Source organism: Scyliorhinus canicula, chromosome 8 (assembly GCF_902713615.1).
Source record: "Scyliorhinus canicula chromosome 8, sScyCan1.1, whole genome shotgun sequence".
In the NCBI taxonomy this organism is placed as follows: Eukaryota; Metazoa; Chordata; class Chondrichthyes; order Carcharhiniformes; family Scyliorhinidae; genus Scyliorhinus; species Scyliorhinus canicula.
The window spans coordinates 182,292,648-182,306,589 of record NC_052153.1 but is presented as its reverse complement, the minus strand read 5'-3'; the positions used below and the strand labels follow the sequence as shown (position 1 = coordinate 182,306,589).

General features: G+C 46.7%; 1 protein-coding gene across 4 annotated transcripts in view; it reads left to right on the top strand.

Annotated features, from left to right (window-relative positions):
* galntl6 (polypeptide N-acetylgalactosaminyltransferase like 6) overlaps window positions 1–13,942 on the top strand; it is a 1,408,929-nt gene that overhangs the window by 759,319 nt on the left and 635,668 nt on the right. The window lies entirely within an intron of this gene.

The window sequence follows — 13,942 nt, the reverse complement described above, 5'->3', positions numbered from 1 at the left end:
ACTGCCATGCAATAGGGTGGATGACATCCGCAGTGCAAAAGCAGGACTTTGAGGCTGAACCTTATATATTAGTTAATTTGTGGTGGGGCTGATGGCAATAACTTTGATTTCACCAATCTTTAGCCGGAGGAAATTGGCAGAACCAGTTGTGGGGGCGAGGGAGATGGTCGGGAGGGAGAGCTGGGTGACATTAGCATTCACATGGACAATTACCTCATGTCTGCAGATGATGTCACCAAAGATCAGCATTTTGTTGAGGTGGAGGAGAGGGTCAAAGATCACCCAGGGCTCCTAAGGGAACAAGGTCAGGAAGACAAATGTGAGGTTATCCATTTTGGTAGGAATAACAGCAAACGGGATTATTATTTAAACGATAAAATATTAAAGCATGCCGCTGTTCAGAGAGACTTGGGTGTGCTAGTGCATGAGTCACAGAAGGTTGGGTTACAAGTGCAACAGGTGATTAAGAAGGCAAATGGAATTTTGTCCTTCATTGCTAGAGGGATGGAGTTTAAGACTAGGGAGGTTATGTTGCAATTGTATAAGGTGTTAGTGCGGCCACACCTGGAGTATTGTGTTCAGTTTTGGTCTCCTTACTTGAGAAAGGACGTACTGGAGCTGGAGGGTGTGCAGAGGAGATTCACTAGGTTAATCCCAGAGCTGAAGGGGTTGGATTATGAGGAGAGGTTGAGTAGACTGGGACTGTACTCGTTGGAATTTAGAAGGATGAGGGGGGATCTTATAGAAACATTTAAAATTATGAAGGGAATAGATAGGATAGATGCGGGCAGGTTGTTTCCACAGGCGGGTGACAGCAGAACTAGGGGACATAGCCTCAAAATAAGGGGAAGTAGATTTAGGACTGAGTTTAGGAGGAACTTCTTCACCCAAAGGGTTGTGAATCTATGGAATTCCTTGCCCAGTGAAGCAGTTGAGGCTCCTTCATTACATGTTTTTAAGGTAAAGATAGATAGTTTTTTGAAGAATAAAGGGATTAAGGGTTATGGTGTTCGGGCCGGAAAGTGGAGCTGAGTCCACAAAAGATCAGTCATGATCTAATTGAATGGCGGAGCAGGCTCGAGGGGCCAGATGGCCTACTCCTGCTCCTAGTTTATGTTCTTAAGAGAATCAATGTTGTTTATGCTCTGATTGGATGAGATAGCTCAGGGTTGAACCAAGTGTCAGCAGGTTCTGTGAATCTGAACAATGGAGGAAAGGTATTTGAGGAGGATGATGCCATCACCTGTGCCCAATGCTGCAAAGAGGTCAAGAAGGAGTAGAAGGGATAGTGTACTATCATCACTTTCTCAGAGGTAATACTTGTAAGCTTTGTTCTGGGCAATTGGCCGGGACTAATTACAAAGATTCAACCATAGAATTGTGGGAAAGGTGGGCACAGGTTTGGAAGACACCAGCGCAAGGACTTTGAAGTGGCAGTCTGGAAGTGTGGCATTGGTGTGCAAGCATGGAGGATTCAAGAGTGGGCTTGTTGAGGAAGGGTCTGATGACGGATGAGTAGGTTGGATAGGGCTTGGGAAAATTCCTCCGAAGGTGGATTCATTTCAAATGTCAGTTTGCCTGAGGGCAATAAGGGAAATTAGTTTGATGGGAATCATGCTAAGGGGGAAGATGGTGGATCTCAGCGGACCAGGCCCCTTGGAGATCCATGAGAAGGGGTGGAAGAGAAACTAAAGAGTGGTTCGTGGGGGAAGCCTGGCTTGGTGGCAAAGTGTGGGCAGCACATGAGAAGGTTAAGGGTGTGATTAATGCTCATCAAGGAGGTTTGACCAGAGGTACAGAAAGACTGCCAGAGGCAATCACCCACCTCGGCTGGATCACCAATGGTAATGAAGTTCCTAATTGTCCTTACCTCTTGCCCCATTGGGACCTTTCAGGTACCCACAAAGAAGTCAACCATCTTGATGTGCGCAGCTCAGTGAAGAGGCACCTAAACCCCCCACTTGCAATGCACCTTGCTGCCTAGATCAAAACAAAACAGCAGCAATCCCATCACTGCAAGAGGAGAGACAGCTGAATAATGAGTCTAATTGTCTCGTTCTTGCAGTGAGGCAGTATTATTTTCTTCAGCACATATGCACAATAATAGTACTGCTTTGCCATCACTACAATCTGCTGAAGGCGACAGGCGTTTTGGTTGACTTTTAAAAAACTGATGCTTTCTATTCTGCACAAAGACAGAGGAGGGACAATGCACCACAGCTACAGTCCTTGAGGATGTTATTTGATACATTAAAAGTGAATTATTGTTATTGAACTGCACAGTGGCAGCAGATTGAATGTACTTTACATCCATTGTGTCAATTGCGGACCTGCTTTCTTTTTTGTTTCGGTGACACAGTGGTTAGCATTGCTGCTTCAACTCATTGCTCCTGGGTCCTGGGTTCAATTTTGACCTTGGGTGACTGTGTGGAGTTTGTTTGCACTTTCTCCCTGTGTCTGCATGGACTTCCTCTCGGTGCTCCGGTTTCCTCCCACAGTCCAAAGTTGAGCAGGTTAGGTAGATTGGCCATGCTAAATTGGCGCTTAGTGTCCAAAAGGTGAGGTGGGGTTACTGGGTTACGGGAATAGGGTGGAGGCGTTGGCTTAAGTACGGTGCTCTTTACAAGGGCTAGTGTAGACTCGATGGGCCGAATGGCCTCCTTCTACTCTGTAAATTCTATGATTCTATGATGCGTTGGTGCAGACTCAATGGGCCAAAGGGCCTCTTCTGCACTATATTATTCTATGATTCTGATTCTCTGATTCTTCCTTGGGATGCGAGCATGGCTGGCAAGGACAAATTAAGTTCCCGAAATGTCTTTCTCCGCCATTTCAGAGGGCAGTTAGGAGTCAACACATTTGCTCCGAGTCTGGGTTCACACGTAGGGCAGGCCAGGTAAGGATGACAGACTTCAGTCCCGAAAAGGCAAAGTCAACCATACAGGTTTTTACAATAGCCAATGATCGCGGTCACCGCTACAAAGAATAGTTTTGTATTCCAGGTTTATTAACTGAATTTAAATTCCACGAGCTGCCATGGTGGGATTTGAACCCATGTCCCCAGAGCATTGCCCTGAGTCTCTGGATTATTAGCCCCATGACGTTACCACAACCCACTGCCTACCTAAGTCTCCTTACTAGTGCTTCATCAGTTGAGGGAATTACACTGGCAGGTGGCTGAATAGGTTTGTATTGCACCTAAAATTAATTTGCCGTTGGAACAAACTGAAAGTAAGCAAGAAGAATGTTGGTATATTGCGTGGTAGCGACAGCTTAATTTGAAAAGGGACTTCCTGAGAATCGCAAGGACACTCTTCAATCTTGTAAAGATGCTGTCAGTTAAATTTAATTTAAGAAGGTTACCAAGGGAATGATTTCCCTCCACTCGGATCGACCCTCAGCCCCAACAGCTCATATTTCAAAATAGAAAGGTTTGCATTCATATAGCACCTTTCGCACCCTCAGGATATCCCAGAGCAATTTACAGGACAATGAAGAACTATTATTTTGAAGTGCGGCCACTGTTGTTGGAAACGCAAGCAGTCAATTTGTGATGATCCACGTACCCACAAGGCAATGTGATAGTGCACCAGGGCAGAGGTTGCTCTCACTGCTTGGGTTAGCAGAAAGGAATGGCTGCCGGTGCTGTCAGATGGCTCCAGACAACAGGGCGCACAGCAATACCGTACAAATGTTACATAATAGCATTCAAACAGATGGCCCAAAAGCCTCCTCAAAGAGGTAGGTTTGAAGAAGGGTCTTAAAGGAAGAAAGAAAGGGGGAGATATTTAGTGTGGGAATTCCAACGGTTATGGGCGAGGCTGCTAATGGCACAGCCAACATTGGTGAAGCGGTTAAAATTGAGGATGTGTGGGCAGCACGGTGGCCTAGTGGTTAGCAGGGCAGCACGGTGGCCTAGTGGTTAGCAGGGCAGCACGGTGGCCTAGTGGTTAGCACAACCGCCTCACGGCGCTGAGGTCCCAGGTTCGATCCCGGCTCTGGGTCACTGTCTGTGTGGAGTTTGCACATTCTCCCCGTGTCTGCGTGGGTTTCGCCCCCACAACCCAAAAATGTGCAGAGTAGGTGGATTGGCCACACTAAATTGCCCCTTAATTGGAAAAAATAATTGGGCACTCTAAGTTTATAAAAATAAATAAATAAATAAATAAATAAATAAATAAATAAAAAAAAATTGAGGATGTGCGAGACGCCAAAATTTGAAGAGCGCTGAGAGTTTTTTTATATTAAGTGTCAATTAATCGCGGCCAATCCATCTACCCGGCACATCTTTGTGTTTTGGGGTGAGACTCACACAGACACGGAGAGAATGTGCAAACTCCACACAGACAGTGACCCAGGACCGGGGTCGAACCAGGGTCCTCAGTGCCGTGAGGCAGCAGCGCTAACCACTGCACCACCGTGCTGGCCGAGAAGAGCACTGAGCACGGGCTGGAGGAAGTTACAGAGATAGGGAAGATAGGAAACGGAGGAATTTAAATATATGGATGAGAATTTTGAATCAGGATATTCCCAGAATGAAAGTCAGTGGAGGGGTGATAGGCGAATGGGACTTGTTTTGAGATGGGTTATGGATACTCAAGTCAGTACGAGACATGGAGGTGGGAGGCTGGTGAGGAGGACATTGGAATAGTCAGTACGAGACATGGAGGTGGAAGGCTGGTCAAGAGGACATTGGAATAGTCAAGTCTAGACATTGCTGAGTCTAGACCAGGGTGTCCACAGCAAATAAACTGAGGCAAGGACAAAGGCAGGCCATGTTACGGGTGTCTATAGGGCCAGGCACCATTACCCACCAACCTTTTAATAGATATTGCGGCCCTAATTTAGCAATGAGGCGAGGTTAGAAAGCTGAGCTGTCCTCTTGAAGAGGACTGGTGGACAGTCTTGAACATAGGGATGGCGCAGCCAATGGCAATCAAGGACTTTGCAACCTGCACTTTTGAATGCTTTAGTTCCTTCCAGACCAACTCAACACTGGCAGTGCCATCCAAGCTTTTGTTCATGGAGATATTAAACGTGCAGATGCATTATTCGTAGGACAGTGCGTGACCTCCTTTTTTTCTACTGCTCCATCAATGATCAGTGAACACCCACACTGCGCCACGAAGGTCAGTACCCTCTGTACTGAGTCAAAAACCTGGTTCTTCCCTCATAACAGCACGGTGGGTGAACCACCACCACAAGGATTGGAACGTTTCAAGAAGGCAACTCACCACCCACCTTCTCAAGGGTAAGTAAGGATGAGCAATAAATGCTGGACTAGCCAAAGATGCTCAAATCCCATGAGCTAATTAAAAACAAGCATTATCTTCAGGCTTAGATTAGATTGCTGCAATCTAGCCAACGTTGACACTCACGAAATAAAAAAAAACTCACTGTTCTAGATCAATGGTGTTTGGAATTGACACGAACCTGATTCAAAAGGTCGGAAATGCATTAAACCACGCTTCATATCGTTATATTTTATCCACTTCTGGCCGTTGAATGGAATGTTACACTTTATTGAAGTTTAATGTTCTCCGATAGTCACTGGTTAATGGAATCCTGTTAGATTTCTCTGTAAATTTAATCTGTGTAGACGTTAACAATAATTTTCAGAATGTTACACAGAAGAATTTAGCGTTAAATGTTAATCAGTCCCCTATCAGATGGAAATAGTCCCTGATTTTATCAGTAACAGTACGTTTGAGAGAACTGTCTCAAAAGCTGTCAAAATGACGGTCTTACTGAAGAAAGCTATAATGGATTCTCATGTTAAATGACTGTAATCATCACCTACCGAGATGAAGAATGCAATGCTGCAGGTCGGAGAGGGGCAACGGTAAGAAATATTTTGAGAATTGCATGAAGCAAACCCATTAAAAAGGGTTTTTTTTTTTACTCTTAATTTAATTTCCCTGGCAGTAGATGACATATGAACCTACTGGGTGCTGTGTTCTGACTTTTGTCAAATCAGCAGAGCTGTTGAGTTGCAGTGCTGAGGAGCAGGAAATGATGCGTGAATTATGGATGAACAAGTGGTTCAAGAGTTGTGCCTCAGTTCAGCTTGAACCAAAGCCAAACCCAACACAGTCCTGACTCAATAATATTGCTGTTCCCTCTGCCAGAATTGTGGTTGGGAACATTATTCATTCTTGTGACAGACTGGGTGGGTCAGCAAGGCCAAGGTAGCAAACAAAAGCGAGCTGAAACTGGTTCTGGGAGCCTGCACAAACTTTCCTTTCGGGGACGAACAAGAAAGAGAAGCCTGCATTTATTTAACGCCTTTTCCAACCGCTATCGAATGTTGCAATGACGGGAATACAGTCGCCAATTTGTGCAGAGTAAGCTCCCACAAGCAACAAAGTTCTAATGATCCAGAGCTGGATAAGCTGAAGTTTCCTCTAATTGAGTCTCAGGAAGACTGAAGACATTAGGCGGAATTCTCCATTCCTGAGACTAAGTGGTGACGCTGGGGCAGGATTCGTGGAATTCGACAACAGCAAAATTGCCGCCACTCCTGGACCAATTCACTGACCATTGAGGGGCTAGCACGGGCACCACATGGGACATGATTGATTCCGATGGAAAACAGCGTTGCATTCACCGGGGTGGGAATTGGCACTCGAGAGGCAGACACATTAGCATTCCACTCCCCACACACACACAGAGGGTACCGAGGAGGGTGGCCCTCCGGGGCACCCATACGACCCGTGGCACTAAGATCACAGTGGGCAGTCAGCGGCATGCGCAGACGCAAGGCTGCCTGGCAGATTGCAGCAATGGTGTTCCATACCCGTCCCCCACAGCCCCACCTCCTGGTCACCCCCGCTAATCACCCCCAGTGCTAGCAGAAGCCCCCCAGCCAGCAGCTCAGCTGTCAGCACACTGATGTTGGACACTTTCCGTACTCCCTCTCTCCCTCTCAGCAGCTCCAGCACATGTTTCCCGATTTTTGAAAGCACAAGTGAACTTCGCCGCCGGAATTCATCCCAGTGGAGGCGGAGAATGGCAGAGACCCCGGAGAATAACGGGTCAGGCCCACTAATGATATAGCAATGGCGTTTACTGTACATCAGGAGTGAAACACATTGACGTCGCTGACGAGGCACTGGAGAATTGCGATTTGGCGTGAATCCGGTGCCCGCCATGATTTCGGCGTCAAACCCGATTTTCCACCCGATCGCCTATCCTGATTCCAGTGTCGGCCGACGGAGAATCCTGCCCATTGTTTTTGGTCCCCGCTGCAAATTCCATTCCTTAGCCACCGATTCCACTACTCTTCCTGGCAACAAGACTGAGATTAAGCCAGTGTTTTTGAAAACTTGAGGTGGGATTCCCTGGCACCCCAGCCGCATATTTCACAACAGCAGGAGGCGGCCCGCCGTTCACTGGTGGCGGGGTTCTCTGTTCCCACTGCATTCAATGGGATTTCCAATTCAAGCCACCCCACGCCGCCCTCAAACCCAAAGGCACACTGCCGGCGGGAAGAGAGACTCATGCCGCAAGCAAATGGCCGCAGAATCCAGGGTCTGGTGTCACATTTGATCCCAAAATGAGCTTCATTTTGGTGATGGTTTAGCTCACTGGGCTAAATCGCTGGCTTTTAAAGCAGACCAAGCAGGTCAGCAGCACGGTTCGATTCCCGTACCAGCCTCCCCGGACAGGCGCCGGAATGTGGCGACTAGGGGCTTTTCACAGTAACTTCATTGAAGCCTACTCGTGACAATAAGCGATTTTCATTTCATTCATTTTTCATTTCTGACCTCCTATCCATGCCATCACTAAGACTTCCTAATTCCCCCTCCATAGCATTGCTCAGTTTCACCCCCCCATCTCAGATCATCTCTGTTGGAGCACTCATACATGTCTTTGTTTCCTCTCAGATCACCAGTCTATGACATTCTACCCTCCTTAAACACCAAGTCATCCACACCCCTGATACCCATGTCTTAAATCACAGCTAGCCCTGTTCCCCTCTCACCCTCTGCTCACTGGCCGACATTGCCTCCCAGTCAAGCAATGTCTTGATTTGTAAAATTATCATCCTTGTTTCAAATATCTACACGACCTTGCCCTCTCCCTATCTCTGTAATATCCACCAGCTCTAAAATTCTCTGAAATATCTGCATTTCCCTAATCCAGGTCGCTTGGGCATCATCCACAATTTTAATTGCTCCACCGTTAAGGGGCTGGTTTAGCACAGGGCTAAATAGCTGGCATTTAAAGAAGACGAATGCAGCCCAGCAGCACGGTTCAATGCCCGTACCAGCCTCCCCGAACAGGTGCTGGAATGTGGCGACGAGGGGCTTTTCACAGTAACTTCATTTGAAGCCTACATGTGACAATAAGCGATTTTCATTTTTTCATTTTTTTGTTGCTGGTCCCACCTTCAGTTGCCTCAGTCCCATGCTCTGAATACGTGAATAGGATGGGGATTGAGGGATTATGGACCCCGGACGTGTACAAGATTTTAGTTTAGACGGACAGCGTGGTCGGCACAGGCTTGGAGGGCCGAAGGGCCTGTTCCTCTGCTGTACTTTTCCTTGTTCTTTGTCCTTTGAACTACTTCCCCGCTCCCCCAATACCTCTCGGCTTCAGCACCTCACTTCTCTATTTAGGATTCTCCTTAAAACCTACCACTTTGATACAGCTTTTGGACAACTGATTTAAATGTCCAGATTCTCCAGGGCCACTCCCCAGTGGTGGGATTCACGATGGCCAACTGATTCCCACGGCGGACCAAAATCTCTGACAATAAAGTGAACGTGTTCCTATCTGTACCCCTAAACTCTTTAAACAGTGTCATTTATGCCAAGTTGAAATATCTGTGAGATGAAGTTAAAAGTGTGGGGCGGCACCTGCTCTTTTTCAGAAGCGCTTGAAAACAAAGAAGCAGCCTCTGGAAAAAAACTGGGGTTTGAAAACCAGCGGTTACCCTGAGTTAATGATCCCTGCAGAGCTATATCAATAAACATTCTTAGTTTCCTGTTTAAAACTGCCTCAACCTGTCAGTAAAATAGCTTTTACAAGTCAATGGTGCATGAAATTGAATGTAAACAATGCAGTTCAAAGCTTTTAGCCTTTTCACCATAGAAACTGGCTTCAATACTTTAGTAATAGTAATAATAATCTTTATTAGTGTCACAAGTAGGCTTAAATTAACACTGCAATGAAGTTACTGTGAAAATCCCCCAGTCGCCACACTCCAACTCTGTTTGGGTACACTGAGGGAGAATTCAAAATGTCCAATTCACCTAACAAGCACATCTTTCGGGACTTGTGAGATGAGGGGGGAACGGGGGATGTGGTGAAGGGAGTTAATGAGGAGAGAGGAGGAGAGGGCCTTTCTAGTGATATAGGGGGAGGGGAGCTGCAGCAGCATTCTAAGATCATGTTGCATTTTTAAAGGGTGCTTCGGTCTCTGAGGATCGTGATCGGTTGGCAAGATTAAGTCCCGCCTCTCTCAGGTCCAGCATGAACTCGGTGTGCCATTGAATGGTCCTTAAATTCCGATCTTGGGTAAAACAAAATTCTAAGTGCCTTTGAACAGCATGAGGGGTCACTCCCAGCACCAATGGGATTCTGTCTTCCCACTGGCGGGAGCATTTAGTCACCGATTGGGAGAATGGCAGTTAATATTTTGATATGTGCTGTGGTGTCACACTTTGCCTTATAGTACACCTGTGAAGCAGCTAAGGACATTTCATTATGTTAAAGGTGCTATACAAATATAAGTTGCTGGACCTTTCTGTTCCCAACAATGTATCTTCTTTTTTTTCTCTTTCATGGGATATGAGCATCGCCAGCTCAGCCCAGTTGGTGGTGTTCCCATCCACCTGCTGCTCTTGTCCTTCAAAGAGTTAGAGGTCGGAGGTTTCGGAGGTGCTTGATGAGTGGCGGCAGTGCATCTTGCAGATGGTACTTGAATTACTGTTCTTTCTCGAATCTATATATTTGCTCTTTTAAGTTATTCTATTAAGCTTTTTGTGAAACAGCTCTGACCGCATATCATTGGAATGGAAGCATTTCTGTCAAGAAGATTGTTAACTGATTTTAGCCAAAGATAGTGACAAACTTAGCTCAGGATAAAATTAAAATGGATGATGTTTTGTCTTTTTATGTGACTTCTATTGCTTTCATAGCGCAATTATATAAAAATGCTGAGTGTTATCATTCGGGACAATTTACAGGGCAATAAAAGATATAGAGTTACAAAAGGCTTTCCACAGCTTCTTGTGTAACCAATTAAAAGACATCAGAGCAGAGCTCTCATGCCAGTCTGTTAAAGTTACTCATGATGCAAGATTGCGCTTTAATCAGCTTGATTGGCACCCCATCCACCATCTAAACTATTCACTCCTGCCATTACCAGTGCACCATGGCTGTAGTTCATGCAACCCATAGCCAAGGGTTCTTTGATGGTATCCAAACCCAAGGCCTCCACTGCCGAGAAGGACAAGCCCAAGTGGTGTGCAGATGCATCATCCTCCAAGTTCCCCTCCAAGTCACCTTCATCCCAACTTGGACGCATATATTGCCGTTCCTTTATTGTCACTGTGTCAAAATCATGCACTTTCCTACCCAGCGCATTTGCCAAACAGACTGCAATAGTTAAAGCAGTGGCCAAGAAACAGGGGGCGGGATTCTCTCAGCCCAGGACCGGGCCGGAGAATGCCCGTGACCGGCGCGAATCGTGCCACACCACCCTGTTGGCGCTGCGCCGGTCGGGAACCACTCTACGCAGGCGGTCGTCATAAAAACGCCAAGTCCTGCCGGCGCCGTCCACACCTGCTCTCAGCCTGCGGGACCTTGGCATTCAAAGGTCCGCGGGCGGCCTGTTGGGAGGGGGAGGGGGGTCCGACCCGGGGGGGGGGGGGGGTGGCCTCCGATGTGGCCTGGCCTGCGATCGGGGCCCACCGATTGGTGGGACGGCCTCTCTGGCTGGGGACCTTGTTTCTTCCTTGCGGCCTCTGTAGTTCTGCGCCATGTTGCGCCGGGGCTGGCGCGTTGAAGGAAGCCATTGCGCATGCGCGCATTGGCGCCGGTGCCACTGCAAATGCGCAGATCCCGCGGCATCCATTTGACGCCGGGATCAGCAGCTGGAGTGGCGTAAACCACTCTAGTGCTGTGCTGGCCCCCTGTAGGGGCCAGAATTGCTGATCCTGAGGCCGTCTTGATGCCATCGAGAAACACGACGGCGTGTCCGACGGCATCAACACTTAGCCTCAGGATCACAGAATCCCGCCCAGGGAACTTTAGCTATGCAGCAGGATTATACAGGGGGATGTTGTTTTCTTTGAAACAGAGGAGTGTTACTGTCCCCCTTGATGTTATAACTGGATGAGAAGATCCCAGAATGGAACCCTGGCTCAAAAGACCGTAACTTCTATCTTATTTTATCAACCTTGGAGCCACAGGACCGCTAATTAGTTTTAACAACAAAAAATGTATTATGATGGAAAAATTGAATTATAATACAGAACTACTTTACTCCCACTTTAGCTTAACTATTACACACAGATTTTAAGATTAATGTGGTGATAAAGTACATTTGAATCGACAATGGTGTAATTGACACACAAAGACCCTTTTTAAAGATACTTCGATTGGCTGTGGTCAAATACTCCTCTCTGAAACCAGGTCGAGTCTGCAGATTTCTTCCTCAGAATTCCCTCAGGTGATTGTCATATGAGAGTTTCTAAACTCCGCTCCCAAAACATGCGTGGAGAAGGATTTCCATCAGCAGTTGCATTCTGAAATAGGTCCTTCTTTTCCAAAAGACTTTTGTGAACAGAGCTTCCGCTGCATTTCTACCAGCAAATCAACTCCAAATTTTACACCAACCCCTTTTAGGATTTCTTTGTCTTGACCCCTTTTACACGCACAAGTTCCAATATCCAGCCATTGATTGCTCCATAACTATTTCAATTAATGCCTTACAAACTACATGCATCAAACCTGTTGGACTTTAACCTGGTTTTGTAAGACTTCTAAACTACATGAAAACCTTGGAACCCCTTCAGGTATCTTGCTGACTTCTCACTAGTTACAGTTCTGTGACTTGAAATGAACAGTAACCTGTGCTGCTCACAGTTCCTCTTTGCACCTTCAACTCCAGGCTCCTGGAAACTCCTCCTCATTTCTCTTGTTTCCTTAAGAAGCTGTCCTTTAGGTTTCTGACATTGGCTTTCTTAACCATTACTCCATTGTATGGCTTTTCTCCCAGCAAAGCTGAGAGAGATTTTCCCTCTCTAACTGCCTGCCACCAACTGCTGTAGCCTCCAGCTAAAACTAAAGAACAAAGGAAAGTTTTTGTTTCTCTTACAAGGTCCTTTCACTGCTAGGCAAATATATTTATTCTTCACACTGTAGCTCTCTTTATCACAACAGAAACCCAGTTGGAACTGAAACCACACACTCAATCACCTTTGTCCAGCCTGAATAGGTCCCTTCCAGAGAAAAAAATAAATTAAACCCACCTAAAACTATGCCTTAATTTTAATGTTTACCGATACAAAAATAAATCCCTTTATGATACCTTTGTTTTTGTAACAGGAGACTGAGGGAGATTTAATTAAGGTGTATAAAATTATGGGGCACCTAGAAAAAATGGATAGGAAGACCCTATTCTCCATGACAGAGAGGTCAATAACCAAGGGAGCATTGTTGTGAAGTAATGGACAAAAGGATTAGTGCAGAGTTGTGATTTATGTCCTTACCCAGAGAGGGGTCTGGAGCTCACTACCTGAAAGGGTGTTCAAGTGAGAATCCCTAATCTCATTGTAGAAGTATTTGAATATGCACTTGCAGTGTTGTAACCAACCAGGCTGTGGTCCAAGAGCTGGACAGTATGATTACGCTGGATAATGGGCGGAATTCTCTGGCCATTGGGATTCAGTGTTCCCACCACCGGCGCACCCTGCCTCCGGGTTTCCAGGCAGCATGTGGTGCCTTTAATGGGAAATCCCATTGACAAGCGGTGGGCGTAGAGAATGCCGCCACCAGAGAACAGCACACTGCCGAGAAACAGGCGGCTGGGGGACGGGGGAATCCAGCCACAGACACAACCAATTTTTTAAGTGTCTTAGATTTTCCACAGCCCGCTCCCAACCTCACAAGACCAAAGAGGAATGGGAAATAAATGCTGGCTTTGCCAGAGAGACCTTACCCCAGGAATGAATTAAAAAACATTTTTAACACTATAAAGTTACATGGAATGTGCAGTACAGAAACAGACCATTTGGTCCAACTGGTATATGCTGGCATTTATGCTCCACACAAGCACCACACTCCTCCTTACTTAATCTAACCCTATCAACATAACGTTCTATTCTTTTTCTCCTGGTTGTTGCTTCTCTAGCCTCCCCTTAAGTACATTCATGCTATTTGCCTCAAAAGCTCCATGTGGTAGCAAATCCCACATTCTCACCTCTTGCTGAGTAAAGAGGTTTCTGCTGAATTTGCGACAGATGCAGGTAACCGGGGCTGGATTCTCCTGTCCCACAGCCACATGTTTTCGGCGGGGCGTTGTTCATTGCTGACGGATTCCATCTTCCCGCCTCTTGTCAATGGAATTTCCCATTGAAGCCACCACTGTGCCGCCAGGAAACCCGCGGCCAGGGGTTGTACTGCCGGGGGGGGGGGGGGGGGGGGGGGGGGGGGGGGGGGGGGGGATTCCCAATGGCCGGGGAATTCCATCCATGATCTTTAGAGCTGTGAGCATTCGACTGAGCTCAGGATGTGAAGCAAATCGCCAAGGGGTGGATTAACTCTAGTCTCCACACGTAGCATAATGGACGTGCATGAGAGTTCCTTTGCTTAGCGTTTCTATAGAAAGTGTGACCCATTTCGAAAGGGGCATGTTTTACAATCATGCCACAGAGAGAATCTCTTCAATAATTTCTTTGCTACGGCCCAGAATTTGTTGGGGCAGCCTGCC